The following is an 18,106-nucleotide window of genomic DNA, read 5'->3' as shown; positions in this document are numbered from 1 at the left end:
TCCTGAGAAACTTTCATGAATCCTTGTGAACCTGGAGACATTGGCTAAAAAAGTTATAATTTCAGACAAGCCCTTCATTCTCAGATCAGGAGACCCCAGCATATGTACACAGCTAGTGGCCCAACTCTGTCAGTAGTAAAGGTCTCTAGCACCACTAGGCCGAGAATATTTTCAACTGCCTTAAGCTGCCTTATATCTTTGTTCCTCTACCACTTGTGTATGTCCCTGTGATTACTCTGTTGATTCCTAATATCACAGCATCAGTGAACATAATGAACTCTACTCTTCTTAAGAATCTCCCTGGGAATAGACATTACACTGAGAATAATTTGGCTCATTACTGGTGCACTAAATAACAGCATCCTACTGGCATGAATCAGTTAATGTTACTACTCAAGTATCAAACGTTTGATAGAAAGTGACTTGGCCAAACTGAGCAAAGAACCAAGATGCCCTTCAACGGACAAATGGATAAGGAATATGTGGTCCATATACACTATGGAGTATTATGCCTCCATCAGAAAGGATGAATACCCAACTTTTTATCAACGTGGATGGGACTGGAAGAGATTATGCTGAGTGAAATAAGTCAAGCAGAGAGAGTCAATTATCATATGGTTTCACTTATTTGTGGAGCATAACAAATAACATGGAGGACATGGGGAGATGGAGAGGAGAAGGAAGTTGAGGGAAATTGGAAGGGGAGGTGAGCCATGAGAGACTATGGACTCTGAAAAACAACCTGAGGGTTTTGAAGGGACAAGGGTGGGAGGTTGGGGGAGCCAGGTGGTGGGTACTAAGGAGGGCATGTATTGCATGGAGCACTGGGTATGGTGCAAAAACAATGAATACTGTTACGCTGAAAAGAAATAATAAATAAATAAAATATTATATAACAAAAAAAGAAAGAAAGAAAGAAAGAGACTTGGCCACATGCCAGACTCTGTCTCAAATTTAATAGCTTTTTTGAAAACTTCCTGAATAATGGTTTATCCCAACCTCAGCACAAAAACAAAGTGGTTTTGTGAACAAAATTCTCAGGAGATTCAAGATTCTAAAGATCTGGATATGAATGTTTTTGAAAGCTTCCAGGAAAATTCATATAGGTGTTAAAGAAACAGTAAGAACTTTCAAGCGGGTGCACTTGTAGTGTCTTTGCTAAGGCACAATGTCTTTGCATAGTCTCTTTCCTCATCTTCTTATAACTGTGTCCTTGAGGAATGGTATTACTACAAAAGCCAAACTTGCATATTAGATTTTTGTAAAAAATGGAAAACAAGTAAATGGGCCAGCAGTGCCAACAGCAGAAAGAACATTGCTCACAGCTTCCTGAAAGCTCCCGTGTTGTAATGCAGGAATTACCCTAATAAGTGGACCTACTTACTATCAATAAATGTGTCCATTTTACATGCACTTATAAGGACTAGCTTGCTTACAAGGGGCAGGATTATTCCATTTTTATAAATATGAGATTACACTATCCTTATTATCCTAAGACAGGATTTTTTTTATTTAAAAATATTAGAGACTTGGGGCACCTGGGCGGCTCAGCTGGTTAAGTGTTTGACTCTTGGTTTCAGCTCAGGTCATGATCTCTGGGTTATGGGATCAAGCCATCTTCCTCTGTGCCTCCCTCCACTTGTGTGCTGTCTCTGTCTCTGTCTCTGTCTCTCTCTCTAAAATAAATAAATAAATAAAATCTTTAAAAAACATATTTAAATATATATATATATTAAAGACTTCTTTCCAAGTATAGAGATACTCTCTTAGTAATTGCATATTTTATAGCACAAATCTACTCCAGTTTATTCATCAATTTCCCTTTTTATAGGTAGTAAGTCTTCTCTTTCTCTGTGGTAGACTCAAAATTTACAATCTTTGTTGGTATGAGGAAAAATACCTTGTTGTTTTAATTGGAATTTCCCTGATCAACAGCAAGGCTGAGCTGATTTTGTCTGTTTCTTGGCCAATTAGAATTTCCTCTTTTCTAAATTGGTTTACAAATGTCTGTCCATATTTTGATTGCATTGGGTAGTTTTCTTAGCAATGAGTAGGAACAGTTTGTATATTAGTTTAGCCACAGGCCTATCTTATCTCTTAAATGTTTCTATTTTCCTTTATCATTGAGTAGTTTCAAAGTTTAATGTTGACATTTTCAATCTTTTCCTTTATGATTTGTTTTTGTGTCTCATTTTTTAATTTGAAGTTTTAATTGACTTTATTTAGTGATTCATAAATCAGACAGTGTCCCATCCAGCAATTAGAAAGGAGTAGCAGTACAAAATGCTGAAATCCCTTCTGATCTGGAGACTATAGATTTTTTTTCTTAAAAGTTTGGTTTTTTATAGATTTTATTTATTTATTTTTATGAGAGAGAGAACGTGCACAAGCATGGGGGAGCAATAGAGGGAGAAGCAGACACCCTGTCAAGCAGAGAGCCTGATGTGGGATTAAATCCCAGGACCCTGGGATCATGACCTGAGCTGAAGGCAGGCAGATGCTTCACCAACTGAGCCACCCAGGCACCTCTCCTAAAAGTTTTTGAAACTTTGTTTTATCACATTTATGTCTTTGATCCATCTGGCATTGATATTTATGGATGGTGTAAAGTAGGGATCTGGTATCATTTCTTCTCATGTGGAAAATTAATTTTCCTTCAATGTTGATTCTCTTCCATCCCTAAGAAACCATCTTCAAATGGATATTCAAAGCTGGCTTGTTGCAGGTCCATATTACAGCTCACAGGAAGGGGGAAAGGAATAACTAGGGTAAGAGATTTTCTTTTTAGTGAGGCCGACACTACATATACCAATTTTACTACAATTCCAAAAGCCAGAACTTAATGAGCCCACATGTGGCAATAAGGGAAGCTAGTAAACTAGCCTTTGGCTAGATGGTCATGTGCTAAGGAACAAAGTGAGAATGGATTTGAGTCAACATCCAGAAATTCCCAATACACATTTCTCCCATCTTCCTGAATAGAAGCAAGTACTTTTTAGGAGAGCAATAGTTTCAACTAAAATAAAAAACTTGGGTCTTCTGCTTGGATCAGTCAGAAAAGCACAGGACTCTTGATCTCTGATCCATGAGTTTCAGCCCCACATGGGGTGTAGAGATTACTTAAATAAATAAAACTTAAAAACAAAAGCACCTCTTTTGCTGCTGGCTACAGTCATGTGACTATATGTAGAAACTGATGTATACGATTTCTGGGACAGACCCTTCAAATAAGGACAAAATGGCACACCTTTTTAATTCTCTTACCTCCTTTCTTCCTATTGCCTGGAATATAGACATTACTGTTAGATTTCAAGGAAGCACCTTGGAACACGGAGGAATGCTAAGACTGAAAAAGCACTCAGTATGGCAAAACACAAAGTCAGAAAATATCTTGGTGGTGGACCATACCAGACCTGGATGGCCTATCTCTGAATTCCTTTTACATTAGAGAAAAATAGCATCCTATCTTATTCAAGGTGATTATTTTAAAATTTCTGTTACACACACAGCCAAACCTCATTAATTTACTTTCAATTCTTACTCCTCTTACTCTATTTATCTTATTGCATAGGCTCTTTTTGTGTAATTATGACAGAGTGATAAAATTTGATACCCTGTCTCATGCCTGATTTTAAGGAGGACTCAGCTACATTTCCCCTATTAAAACTGATGTTTGGAGGTGCCTGTCTGGCTCAGTCAGTAAAGCACATGACTCTTGACTGAGGGGTTTTAAGTTCAAGCCCCAAATTGGATGTAGAGACTACTTAAAAATAAAATCTTTAAAAATAAAAAGACTGTGTGTAAACCTGGTGCTTCACAGACCTGTACCGCTGGGGCTAATAATATATATGTTAATAAAAAATTTTAAAAAAGAAAAAGACTAATGTTTGCTGTGATATTTTGGTACATACCTTTGTCCATTAAGTATAGGAGATTCCCTTCTCTTCTTAGTTTGCAAAGAGTTTTTAACTATGAGTGGAATTTGGATTTCAATGAATCATTTTTTCCTGTATCATATAAAGATGATCATACAGTTCTTTTTTCTTTAATCAGTTAAAATGTTGTTTGCCTTAGAAAGACTTCTAAATTTTTCTACAACATGCTAAATGCTGTAAAGCCTATCCCAAACTCTTCCCTGATGTCCAGACTTATTTATCCGACTATATCTTTCAGATTTCTCTTGAATATCTGATAGGTATCTTAATATTAGAATGTTCAATACCTAATTTTTTAAAAAATGCATTCATTTATTTTAGAGAGAAAGAGAGCATGAGTGTGGGTAGAGGCAGAGCCAAAACCAGAAGTCAGACACTCAAAGGACTAAGCAACCCAGAGACCCCAAAATGACCAATACCTAATTCTTAGATAGAATTTACATACTCTTCTCTCCCAGTGATTCTTTTACTTGATAAATGGCACCTCCATTTACTTAATTTCTCAGCCTCATATTTGGAATCTACCTTATCTCTTCCCCTTCCCTCACATCCTACAACAAATCCACTGGGGAATCATACTGGCACTGCTTTAAATATATAACTAAAAATTTTCACTCTTTTTTAAAAGATTTTTTTAAATTTATCTATTTGACAGAGATCACAAGTAGACAGAGAGGCAGGCAGAGAGAGAGGGGGAAGCAGGCTCCCTGCTGAGCAGAGAACACAATGTGGGGCTCGATCCCAAGAACCTGAGACTATGACCTAAGCCGAAGGCAGAGGCTTAACCCTCTGAGCCACCCAGGCACCCCTAAAATCCTTCACTCTTCAACACCTCTATTTCTTTTATACTGGCCCATGTGGCCTGAGTTCAGTTCCTTGGGAACTGATACTGAGGTGGAAATTTGCATGCAGAAAATTTACTAGGGAATTCTTTGGGGATAAAAAATAGTAAAGGATAAAAGGAAATAGAGTTTGGAGAAGGAGAACTTCTGAATTGAAATGGAGTTGCAACAAAGGTCTTGGGAGTTCTGGAACTGGGATGGTCCTTACCTCGGGCCTGGACGCAAGGGCACTAGACTTTGGATCTCAGCATTGATTGCTACGGTTGTCACTGGAAGCAAGCTGCCCGTGGGGAGTGGTGTTACATTGATCCCAGCAGGCTTTCTTTGACAGATGGCAATTTCTAGAGAGGATCCAAATGAGAGTCATCATGTACCAACATTCTCAGTATCTGGGAGAATACCTCCTCAGTCCTAACGGGGTTGTCTTGGTGGCACACCACAGCAACCACTATGCTGTCTTCCCATCAATACTTCCAATCCTACTGCAATAGTCTTTTAGTAATCTCCTGGTATCCCTGCTCCATCAGATATCAAGCCTTATTATAAAATTACAGTAACAAAAAGAGAGTGTGGCACACAAATAGAAAGAACAGAACAGAAAGTCATGAAACAGACCCATGCAAATATGGTCACATGACTTATGACAAAAGGTAGCCTTTTCAATAAGTAGTGAGGAGCCAAAATACATGTGAAAAACAAATCTTGGATACTATATCATATGAAAAATTAATTCTAAATGAAGATCTAGATCTCAAAAGTAAGACTATAATTTTTTTTTTAAAATACAGCTTCATGAGCTTAAGGTTGGGTAAAAATTACAGTTTATAAATGAAAACACTGATTATTGGACCATACTAAAAATAAGAATAGTAGAAGGGCAAAATGTTTCCTCTACTTACTTTTAGGATTTTCAATTTATCACTGGTCCTCAGCAATTTGACTGTCATGTGCCTTGATGTAGTTTACCTCATGTTTATCCTGCTTGAGGTTCATCAGACTTTTGGGGTATATACTGAGTATATATTTGGACATATATTATTCAACCATTATTTCTTCAAAGTTTTTTTCCACATATTCTTTCCTTTGAGACTCTACTTACACATATCTTAGACTACTTATATTTTCTCGGAGGTCACAAAGGTTCTGTTAATTTACCTTTTACCTCTTCTTTTCTCTCTGTATGCTTTATTTTGGATAGTGTATATTGCCAAGTCTTCCATTTCACTGATTTTTTTCATTTGCAGTATCCAATATGCCAGTCAGTAATTTTTAAGTTTCTTATCCTGGTTTTCAGTTCTAGAACTTTCTGGTGTTTTGTTTTTTTTTTTAATAAACCATTTGTTTTCTTTTCTCTTGCTTTCTGTATTTATCCCCTCATTATGTTTTCCTTTAAAACCTTAATGTTGTTCCTCAAAGAAGCTATACAGATGACCAACAGACAAAGGAGAAGATGCTTATCACCACTTACCATCAGCGAAATGCAAATCAAAACTACAATGAGATATCACCACACACCTGTCAAAATGGCTAAACTTAATAACACAAGAAACAACAGATGTTGGTGAGGATGTGGAGGAAAAAGAATGCATGTGTGCTGTTGGTGGGAAAGCAAACTAGTGCAGCCACTCTGAAAAAATGTATGGCGTTTCCTCATAAAGTTAAAAATAGAAATACCCTACAACCCAGCAATTGCCCTACCGGGTATTTACCCAAAGAATACAAAAGCACTAATTCAAAGGGATACAAGCACCCCTATGTTTATAGCAGCATTCTCTACAATAGCCAAGATATGGAAGCAGCCCAAGTGTTTACTGATTGACAAACAGATAAAGAAGATGGGATACATATATATAATGGAATATTACTCAACCATTAAAAAGAATGAAATCTTACCATTTGTAACATGGATAGAGCCAGAGAGTATAATGCTAAGTGAAATCAGTCAGAGAAAGACAAATACTATATCATTTCACTCACATGTGGAATTTAAGAAACAAAAGAAAAGAGTAAAAGGAAAAAAAGAGAGGGAAGCAAACAAAAGAACAGACACTTAACTACAGAGTTGTTACAGGAGGGGAGGAGGGCAGAGGGATGGGTGAAATCAGTGATGGGGATTAAGGAGTGCACTTGCTAGGATGAGCACTGGGTGTTGTATGGAAGTGGGAATCACCCTATTTTATACCTGAAACTAGTATTACACTTTATGTTAACTGGAATTTAAATAAAAATAAAACAAAAACATCCTTGATCTTGTTTTAAATCTTTGCTATTCATTCTATCATCTCTGTGATTTCTAGATATTCTTCATTGGTTGATATTTGTCCTCATTATGAGTCAAACTTTCCTACCTCTTCCATGTCTAGAAGTTTTTTACGCTAGATATATGCTAATTTCTTGCATATCTGGATTCTGTTGTTTCCTTAATAGAGCACTGAGCTTTGTTCTGGAAGGCGGGTAATTTACTTGAGGATTAGCTTAATCTCTCCCACTGTACCTTCTAAGATTTGCTTGGGGGAGTCTAAAGTTGCTTTTTCCTCCCTCTGGTGCCAGATTAGCCATGTTCCTAAATTGTGTCCTTTCTCGGGTCTCTATTGCATGCTCTGGGTATTCCAAAAATTCTCTCTCCTCAGTGTGGCCAGTACTCAAATGTCTTCTACTTCTGAGCCACCCAAAGATGTTTATCTCACAGCACTCTGGTCGTTGTTCTTTCCCTAGTGGTGGTTCTTTCCCGGCCTTGTGAAGTCTAACACCCCTCATGAACGGTTTAGCATCTGGTCGATATTTAAGGTTCTGCAGTGTGGATTTCTGGATCTTCTTCTGCACATAGCTGCCTTCCCCATGTTAGCCTTCCAGACACATTTCAGCTACTATCAGGTCTGTGGGTTGTGATCTCTGTCTCTCCACCTCATTGAGACTGCTGTGCTCTGCTTAAGTTGCCTCTCCTTCCACCATCATGCAGAAGATGTGTCTCTACAGGAATCCAGGGTGCTTATGGGATTTCATTTGTTTCCATAGTCTCAGGGATCATTCGTGATATGTCTACTGGACATTGTCTAAAAATCCAGTTATTTACATATATAATAACAGATATATGTCTTACACATATATCACAAAAGTTATTACCTCAGCGTGGCTAGAAATGACTTAGATTTTACTGCTTAGTCAAGAAATCTCCATCCAATGCTTGAACAAAATCGGAGTTCTAATAAGAGTTTTGAAAGAAAGCCAGTGGTTTGTGGATTCAGAAAGATATTTGTTGAGAAGGAGGACACTGTATTTTTCATTATAAATAATTCCATTTTACTCTCTGATCAAGGTTTTCCCTTTCACTATAATGTGTCTTTGAGAAATTACTTTTGTTTATCCAGCTCAAGATTCATTGTTTTTCTCTCATGTGAGAATTGATATGTTTCATCAATTTTTGAAAATTATACATCATTAAATAAGTAAATATTTCCATTCACCCATCTTTCTCTTTATTCTCTTCCTTTGGAGAACTTGAATATGAATTTGACCTTTCATTCTATCTTTCAGTCTATTACTCTTTGATATTTCTTTTATTTCACACTGCATTTTTCAAGATTCCTCAGATCTGTCCTCTATTTTACTGTCACTTCAGCTTGGTCTAATCTGCTGTTTAACCTGTTAAATAAGTTTGTAATGTCAATAGTTACATTTTTCATTTCTAGAAAATTATTTCACTGTGTTCAAACATGGTTGTTCTTGTTCTTTTTTTTTTTTAAATAGTATTCTCTTTTTCCCAGTATAATTTAACAGTTGCTTTGATCTGGGCTATAAATAATAAAAGACTAAGGGCAAATCATTAAACCTATCAGAAGTTTATCCCACAACATAGAAAATTCAGAGATAAGGCAGCTCCAGAAGTCCAATTCAGTGGATCAGGCATATTAAGGACGTAGGGTCTTTCCAACTTTCTACTCTCAATCTTAACTATTTGGCTTTTGTCCTCAACCTCTTCCTCTTCTGGTTATAAGATGATTGCAGCAGCTCCAAGGACCTCATCTTTATGTAGGTTGTCCCGGAGCAGAAAGGAAGATACCTCTTCAAACATCCCTTTGTGTGATCAAAGAAGACTTTGCCAAAAGCTTATAACAATTTTTTCCTCATGTATTATTGGCCAGATTTTTGCTGTATTGTTCATAAATTAGAAGGTACTGGAATTACCATAGCTGACTTATACCAATTATAATTTGCATCCTAAGTCTGGGAAGGAGCCCATTCTCTTCTGAAGTATGTGGCTGCTTACAATCCAAACAAAAGTAGCACCTACTACAAGAAATTGGAAGAAAGAGCTGCTTGGTACACAATCTAGAATATGAGCTACTATATCTATTCCTTTATAAAAATCTATGTAAATATTGATAAATATTTACTTAAAAGAATTGTTCAGATCATTTTATTACTTAGTTTTTAGGGTCACAATACTCCTGATTATCTGCTGGCTATCTCAGAGTTGATCACTTCCTTATGTGACTTGTAATTATCTTTTAACGAGCAAACATTCGTTAGGAATTTTTTTCCTGATGAGAATTTTATAAATTCTCATATACGCTGTATAAATACAGTGTTGTAAAACTGATCTTTGGTTTTATTACTCGTTTGTTTAAATGTTTGCTTCATCTGGGATTCCTAAGAATTTTGACTAATCTAAGAACTGTTTTTTGTTTCTTAAGACCTATTTTTTATATTAATATTGCAGTGTGGCAAATGCCACACTAAATGTATAATACAATTTTTTATTCCACCTATGCAGAGTTCAGATGTGAGACTTTGATGTCTTAGGGAGGGCATGTTTAATTTCTATTTTGAGGCTCATAATGCCAAGCTCCTTTTTTGGCTTCCCAGGACCAATGAGCATAGTTTTTTTCAGTTTTCCTTTTTCAGAAGTGGCAGCTCTTCCAGAGACCTGGTTTTATCTAGAATTTATCTTTTCCAAGGAGCATGTTTTGTTGCACGCCTCCACAGAATACGATTCACACCAGAACTGTCTTTATGGCTATCACTGACATTGTGCTTTATTTCCTCTCAACTTGTAGGGGGTCAATTTCAAGCTTATGGCCCTGAGAGGCTATGTTTCATCTGAGTTCTCCCCTCTGGTGAATGTCCTTTTTTGTTTTGAGCTCTGTTAAGTATTGAATGCTTTTTATCCATATTTTATCCAGCAGTTCAATGTGTTTGTGGTTGAGGGTGAGGGATCTATGTTAGTCTTGTTTAACAAGTTAGCAAACATTTATAAACATTTATTATCTACTTAATGTTTTAGTTTTTTCAGATGATATTTGGGAGAGTGGATATTTAGAAAAGCTAATAATTCCTGTCTATTGATTTGACATTCTGCAAATCTTGTAGAACAAATATTAGGGTTTTATTTTGCTGTTGTTGATTTTTTTTACATGTTCTCTGTATGTCATCATATTGCCTGCAAATAATAGTTTTGTCTCTTAATTCCAATATGTACACCTCTTACCAGTTTCTTTTCCCTGTGTTATTGAATTGTCCATGATTTGCTGTGATGAATAGTAGCAGTATCAGCAATCACCTTGCCTAACTTTACTAGAGACAACTCTAAGTCACAATTATTTTAAATCAGGTTGTGGTGGGCATGGAGGTGAACCACTTAAATCCCCTTTCAAGAGGGAACTTGCTGCCACAGCTCATACTTCCTCAGCTACAGAGAGCTGCCTCAGCCAGTGATTGATCACGGCAGGGATATAAAATCCACCCCCACAGATCTAAAGCAGGACTCCACTGATGGGTTTCTCTCTTGGCCCAATCCTATCTCCTCCCCTGCACATGGATTGATGCCTATCCTGTACACTGAACTCTGTATTTCTGTCTGTATTCTTGGCCACATCCTGTTGAGAGTATGTGGACCTATTAGAATCATTTATTTCCATTAATTTGTAATTCTAGCTTTTAAGAATCTCTAACCCAAGATTCACGTAGAAAACTTTAATTCTAGTTGTTTGTGTGACTTAAATACACACCCATATAGCTGCCTTTTAATATTAATTTTTAGATTTTTTAAATTATGGTCAAATAGTATAACCTAATATATTTCTCCAGAATTTGTTGATATTTTATTTGTGGCCTACTGTTTAGTCCAATGCTATATATGTTTCATAACTATTAGAAAAAACATGATTCTCTGTTCATTGGGAACATTTAACAATATATCTATTAAATCATTCTTACTAATTAGATATTCAAGTTTTCAAAGTCTTATATCATTTAAATTTTGAACATTTGACATATCAATTCTGACAGGATTCTGTTAGTCTAACACTATCATCATGATTTTTTTTTATCATTATGCATTTTTCATTTTCTCAGCATTTCTAGAAGTATTTCCTTTATGTATGTCCTATGTTACATGGGGCATAAAGATTTATAACTCTTTTATCTCCCTGGAGGATTCCACCTTCTTTCAAAAACCTTTTTAATTCTGGTATATTTAACTAAATATTGTCGTATGCTTCATTTTTGTGAGACTTCACTTAACTTTGCCCTTCCTTTTATTTTAACCCTTCTGTTTTGTTTCATTTTGAACAAGTATTTTTAACCTTTCTTGAAAAGCAGTGTCTTTAATATGGACATTTTACTCTCCTGTACGTGAAATCCTTTTTAGATCTACACAACTTGGCCTGGAAAAGCAAGGAAATTGAAAAAGATCATGTAGGAATAACTGACATAAGAAAGAATTTGTCCCTTCCCAAGAAATCAGAAAAGTTTTGAGCGTTCATTTGTCTGTGTTTCAAAAGGGTTGCTAAGTCAGTGTGTAGTTCGGACAATTGGCCGGAGACAAAAGACATCCTGAAATGAGACCTAATCTGTTTTCAGAGAGCAGTCCTCAGAAGGTGTGCTCTTCGGGCTGAGGGAAGTAGCTTGAACTGCCTTGAAAAATTCTCTCCCTTCTGTTTCCAAGGCCAGAAACTAGAAGTGAAAATCAGTGGGTTAAAAAAAATATATGTTTGTAGAATGTGGTCAGAGTCTGAAGTTAAAGTAAAACTAGGAAGGAGGACAAGAAAAGAAGAGGTATAAACAAAAACAACCCTCCAAAATTATTTTAAGACAACTGCAATAGTATTAGTACATTTTAGGGCTCTCCCCATGTTCTAAAAGCCATATTGCTACCGTTGAAGGCTTGCATAAGAAATGCTAAAGTTAACCAGTTTGTTAGAAATGCTTACTTTCCTTTATACTGGTTATATTTCTTGCTCCATGCTCTCCAGTTTCAGATCGACAAAAGGCTGCCAGGAGTAACTCATTAAAAAAATAGGCTAGGGCTATTTTGTTTTGTTTTGCTTTCACACTGACAAAAAAAAAAAAAAAGAAAAAAAGAAAAAAAGAAAAAGAAAAAGAAAAAAAGGCTGCTGAGTACAGATTCAAATACCTCTCTATGGGTGAGTGCTTTTTAATGCTCATGGGTGCCTGAGGCCTGTTTATTTTGGGAAGCATATTGGTATTCATTTCCACTAGAACACAGCAGAAGGAAGCCAGATCATTTCGTTCCCACAAAAGGGGAGCAATAAATATTTTTACAAAATATTTAGGAAAGAAGATCAGTGATAAGCAGGAAGATGTCAAAGAATATTGCATATTCTGTTTTAGGAACTTTCAAAGTGCTCAGTCCCTGAGAAATCAGAAAAGCTGCTTTTGTTGTAAGGAAATGGCAGTTTGAAAGTAATCTATTTCTAAATCTCAGGGGTAGTACTGTAAGCCTATCCAAGGGTCTGAGGTCTAAGTACAAAGGAAAGAGGAAATGAAAAATACGGAACAAGAAGAACTCAATTTAAAAAGAGATAGCCTATTCCACTGAAGAAACACTGGACACGGATCCTGTACGAAGCCAAAGACATTTTCATGCAGGGTTGTTTGAATTACCATAGATTCCCAAGTGGAAGATCAGTTGAGTTGAGTCACATAGCGCAATAGAGTTGAAAAAATAAGGTATCCCCAATTTGGGGGATACCAGAGGGGATTGGCCTATTAATTCTTTCTGTGTCTTTAATTTTATGTAACTGCTCTTCTATGGAGAAAAAATCCATGGCTCTAGTAGGACTTCGTTATTAAGCATTCCTTCAACACTCTTACCTGAATGGCTATTAAAATAAACTTGCTTAGGAAAGACAATGTTCTCAGCCACAAGGAGCTAGAACCTCAGACCAAAAAAAGCTAACTGAACCTCTAACCAAAAGTAGGACAGACATATGATTCGCATAGCTCATTTGATTTCCTGCTATAAACAACTGTTACCTGGTCTCTGGAACAGAGGGATTACAGTAGTTAATCTCGAAGTAGCCTGGGACTATAGTAGTGAATCTCTTGAGACCCAGATGCATGGAGAATGATAAATTCCCTCCTATGCCAGGTGTCAATCTATTTAATTAAACTGATACAGCAATTCCTTTTTGAGTAATCTGTTCTATGAAAATAAAAGTACTAAGCTTTATGCCCTGAAATGTCTATTGTAGCAATGTTTATAGTGGTAACAGTGCTGGCAGCAAGTAAAGGTCATCATTAAGAATGGTCAAATGAATTTTGGTACTTCCATTCTATGGACTATTATATAGATATTTAAAAATGAGTCACCAGGGCACCAAGGTGACACAGTCTGTTGGGCGACCAGATCTTGGTTTCAGCTCAGGTCACAATCTCAGGGTTGTGGGATCAAGCCCTACACTCAGTGCATGGAGTCTGCTTGAGACTTGCTCTCCATCTCTGTCCCTTCCCCCTCTCTAAAACAAACAAATAAATATTTAAAAACAATAAAACAAAAATTAGTTAGGCCCCATCTGTTAATGGCAGATATAGTAGCTGATGTTTTTAGAATGTTTACAATGCAACAGCTTTGTGCTGTACACTTTATGATATTATAAAATGAGAACAATTATTTTCCCACTTTATTTTATGGATAAGGAAACAGCACAAAAAATGGTTAAGTGATTTACCAAAGATAGTAGAGCTAGTTCGCAAGAAGCCAGGATGCAAGCCTAATCTGTTTGACATGAGAGTCTGTTAAAAAAAAAAAAGAGAGAGAGAGAGAGAGAAAGAGAGAGAATCTGTTTTTATCCATACACTAGTTTACGAATTGCTCAGAGATGGAAGGTAAGATGATATTTGAATAAAAACAAACTAGCTAAAAAAACTACATAATGAATTTATGTATTTCAATTTGTATGGACATGAAAAAAAGAGGTGGATTATTAACACAGATTACCTTGGGGAGTCAGGTGTGGGTGGAGATAAAAAAAGTGAGAGAGCTTAACTCTTTATTTATAATCTTTGCATTGCTTTCCAGGTTAGAGACAGCATGTGTCTAATAGTTGTATCTCTAGTCTAGTTGATAAGGTTCTTTGTGCATCAACAATATATTCCAGAATTTATTCCAACAATATATTCACCCAAAAAACCATTTACTGAGTTTCTGCTATGAAGCAAGCATTAAGCCAGGCATAGGAGTACATAAATTAAAGATCTCTAGGGGAGGCTCACCCAAGTTCAGGAGACAGACAAGTAGAGCATGGGATAAGTGTTACAACAGCAGCAGTCATAATAATAATAGTAATAATAGGGACAGTTAACATGGGCAGGTGCAGGTCTGGTGGGCGGTGGGGGGGAAGAATGGAAATCCTGAAATACTTCCCCAAAAAAGCAGCACTAGACAGCTTCAGCTTAGCAATCACCTATGATCCTGACTTCTTACATCCTCCTTTTCCTTCCTTTTATTTCATTTTAGTTGATCTCAATTTTTGGCTCAGAGAGGCAATGTGGTAGGTTAAAAGAGCCTGGGCTTTGGAATCTGGCAGGCCTGGGTTTGAAATTTTAATCTGTAACACACTAGTTTTAAAACCGTGGGGAAAGCATACCTAATTTCTCTGAACTTCAGTTCCTTCATCTGCTAAGGGCTGATAAAAATAACTATTTTCAGTCCAGGATAAATGTCGTGGGCATCTACTGCTGCATTAAAAACCTTCCAGGGGTGCCTGGGTAGCTCAGTCGTTAGTCGGCTGCCTTGGCTCAGATCATGATCCCAGGATCCTGGGATCAAGCCCTGTGTCTGGCTCCCTGCTTGGTGGGAAGCCCACTTCTCCCTCTCCCTCTGCCCCTGCTTGTTCCACTCTTGCTGTCTCTCTCTCTCTGTGTCAAATAAATAAATAAATAAAATCTTAAAAAAAAAATTCCAAAAATTGAACAAGAGGATATAACAATTTTACCTATCTATGCACCCAGCATTGGAACACCAAAAATCCATCAACAGACACAGAGGGAAAGATTGACAATGACACAAAAGTAGTAGGGACTTTAACACCCAACTTCCACCAATGGATAGATCATCCAGGCAGAAAATCAGTAAGGGAACAGTATCTTTGAATGATACATTAGACCAGATGCACTTAACAGATAAATATAGAACATTCCATTCAAAAACAAGAGAATACACATCTTTATTTTCAAGTGCACATGGAACATTCTCCAGGATGTGAAGCCATAAAACAAGTCTTAAAAAGTTTAAGAAAATTCAAATCATATCATGCATCTTTTCTTGTTACAACAATATGAAACTAGAAATCAATGATAAGAAAAAAACTTTAAAAACCACAAACACTTGGAGGCTAAACAACATGCTACTAAACAGCCAATGGGTAAACAAATAAATCAAAGAGGAAATTTAAAAAATACATAGAAACAAACAGAGAAAACATGGAGGCTAATGAAAAGGAAACCAGAAATTTCCAAATTCTCTGGAATAGTTCTCAGCAATTTATAGTGATACAGGCCTACCTCAAGAAGCAAGAAAAAAAATCTCAAAAAAAAACCCACAAAAAACAAAAAACAATCTAATCTTACACCTAAAGGAACTAGAAAAAGAATAACAAAGGTCAATGTTAGTAGAAGGAAGTATATAATAAAGATCAGAGCAGAAATAAATGAAATAAAAACCAAAAAAGAATGCCACACAATAGAAAAGATTAATGAAACCAAGACCTGGTTCTTTGAAAAGATAAACAAAACTGATAAAACTGTCGCCAGACTCATCAAGAAAAAAGAGAGACCCTAAATAAATAAAATCAGAAATAAAAGAGGGGAAGTAACAACCAACACCAAAGAAATACAAAGAATTATAAGAGACTACTACAAAAATTAAATGCCACCAAACTGGACAACCTAGAAGAAATGGATGAATCCTTAGAAACAGTCTTCCAAAACCGAATCTAGAAGAAACAGAAAATCTGAACAGACCTATTCCTAGCAACAAAATTGAATTAGTAATCCAAAAATTCCCAACAAAAGTCCAGGACCAGGGACGCCTGGGTGGCTCAGTTGGTTGAGCAGCTGCCTTCGGCTCAGGTCATGATCCCAGCGTCCTGGGATCGAGTCCCACAACGGCTCCTTGCTCAGCGGGGAGCCTGCTTCTCCCTCTGCCTCTGCCTGGCCATTCTGTCTGCCTGTGCTCGCTCTCTCCCCTTCTCTCTCTGATAAATAAATAAAATCTTTAAAAAAAAAAAAAAAGTCCAGGACTAGATGGATTCACAGATGAATTCTACCAAACATTTAAAGAAGAGTTAATACTTATTCTCCTCAAAAATCGTTAAAAAAAAAAAAAAAACTATTCCAAAATATAGAGGAGAAAGCAAAGCTTCCAAAAATATTTTTTGAGGTCAGCATTACTCTGATACCAAAAATCAAAGACATTTAAAAAAAAGCAAAACAAAAACGAACAGAACAAAACAAAACAAAAAACCCATAGGTTAAAATCTCTGATGAACATAGATGTAAAAGTCCTCAACAAAATATTAGCAAACTGAATTTAAAAATACATTTAAAAGGGTCATTCAGCATAATCAAATGGGATTTATTCCAAGAATGTAAGTATGATTTAACACAAATCAATGTGATACACCAAAATTATGAAAGATATATAATAACAATACATTAACAATAACAGAAAGCATAAAAATTATATAATAATCATCTCAATAGATGCAGAAAAAGCATTTGACAAGATTCAACATGCGCTCATGTTAAAAATTCTCAACAAAGTAACTTTACAGGGAACATACCTCCACCTAATAACCATATATGAATAATCCACAGCTTCATCATGCAATGGTGAAAAACTGAGAGCTTTTCTTCTAAGATCAAGAAAAAGACAAGGATGTCCACACTCACCACTTTTATTCAACACAGTACTGAAGTCCTAGCCACAACAATCTGGCAACAAAAAGAAACAAAACACACCCATATTGGAAGGGAAGAAGTAAAACTGTCAATATTTGCACAATGTATTTCTATACATAGAAAACCCTAAAAATTCCACCAAAATCTATTAGAAGTAATAAATTAATTCAATAAAGTTGCAGGATACAAAACTAATACACAGAAATGGGTTACATTTCTATGCACTAATAATGAAGTAGCAGAAAGAGAAATTAAGAAAAAAATTCCTTAATGTATTATAATAATACATTATATTATGTATATTTAATGTATATTTAATGTATTAAATACATTATGCAATTCACTGAAAAGAATAAAATGCCTCGAAGTAAATTAGACCAAATGGGTGAAGGACCTGTACCCTGGAAACTATAAAACATTAAAGAAAGAAATTAAAGATGGCAAAAACAAATGGAAAGGCATTCCATGCTCATGAATTAGAAGAATTCATATTCTTAAAATGCCCATATTATCCAAAGCAATATAAAGATTAATGCAATCCCTACAAAAATACCAACAGCATTTTTCACAGAACTAGAACAAATAATGCTAAAATCTGTATGCTACCACAAAAGACCCTAGATAACAACAATTATTCTTGAGAAAGAACAAAACTGGAGGTATTACAATCCCAGATTTCAAGATCTACTACAAAGCTATAGTAATCAAAATAGTATGGTACTGGTACAAAAACAGATCAGTGGTACAGAATAGAGTAATCAAAACAGCATGGTACTGGTACAACACAGATCAGTGGTACAGAATAGAGACCCCAGAAAAACCCACACTTACAAGGTCAATTAATCTTGCCAAAGTAGGCAAGAACATAAAATGGGGAAAACACAGTCTCTTTAATAAACGGTGTTGGGAAAACTGAGTAGCTACATGCGAATGAATGGAACTGGACCACTTTCTCACAGCATATACAAAAATAAACTCAAGATAGATTAAAGACCTAAATGTGAGACCTGAAACCATAAAATTCCTAAAGAAAACATATGGAGTGATCTCTTTGACATCAGTCTTAGCAACATTTTTCTAGGTATGTCTCTGCAGGGAAGGAAAACAAAAACAAAATTAAACTAT

The 18,106-nt window shown here is 36.0% G+C and overlaps 1 long non-coding RNA gene across 3 annotated transcripts in view; it reads right to left on the bottom strand.

Moving 5' to 3' along the window:
* The window catches only part of LOC132025162 (uncharacterized), a 92,742-nt gene that overhangs the window by 32,741 nt on the left and 41,895 nt on the right, over positions 1 to 18,106 (bottom strand). The window contains exon 3 of one of the 3 annotated variants that reach the window (XR_009406442.1): positions 4,986 to 5,118. The exons of the other annotated variants lie outside the window; for them this stretch is intronic. This is a non-coding gene — a long non-coding RNA (uncharacterized LOC132025162). The remainder of the gene's footprint in view (positions 1 to 4,985; positions 5,119 to 18,106) is intronic. 3 annotated transcript variants of the gene reach the window in all.

Source organism: Mustela nigripes, chromosome 9 (assembly GCF_022355385.1).
Source record: "Mustela nigripes isolate SB6536 chromosome 9, MUSNIG.SB6536, whole genome shotgun sequence".
Taxonomy (NCBI): domain Eukaryota; kingdom Metazoa; phylum Chordata; class Mammalia; order Carnivora; family Mustelidae; genus Mustela; species Mustela nigripes.
The sequence above is the reverse complement of the archived record's forward strand: the minus strand, read 5'-3'. Positions and strand labels throughout refer to the sequence as shown.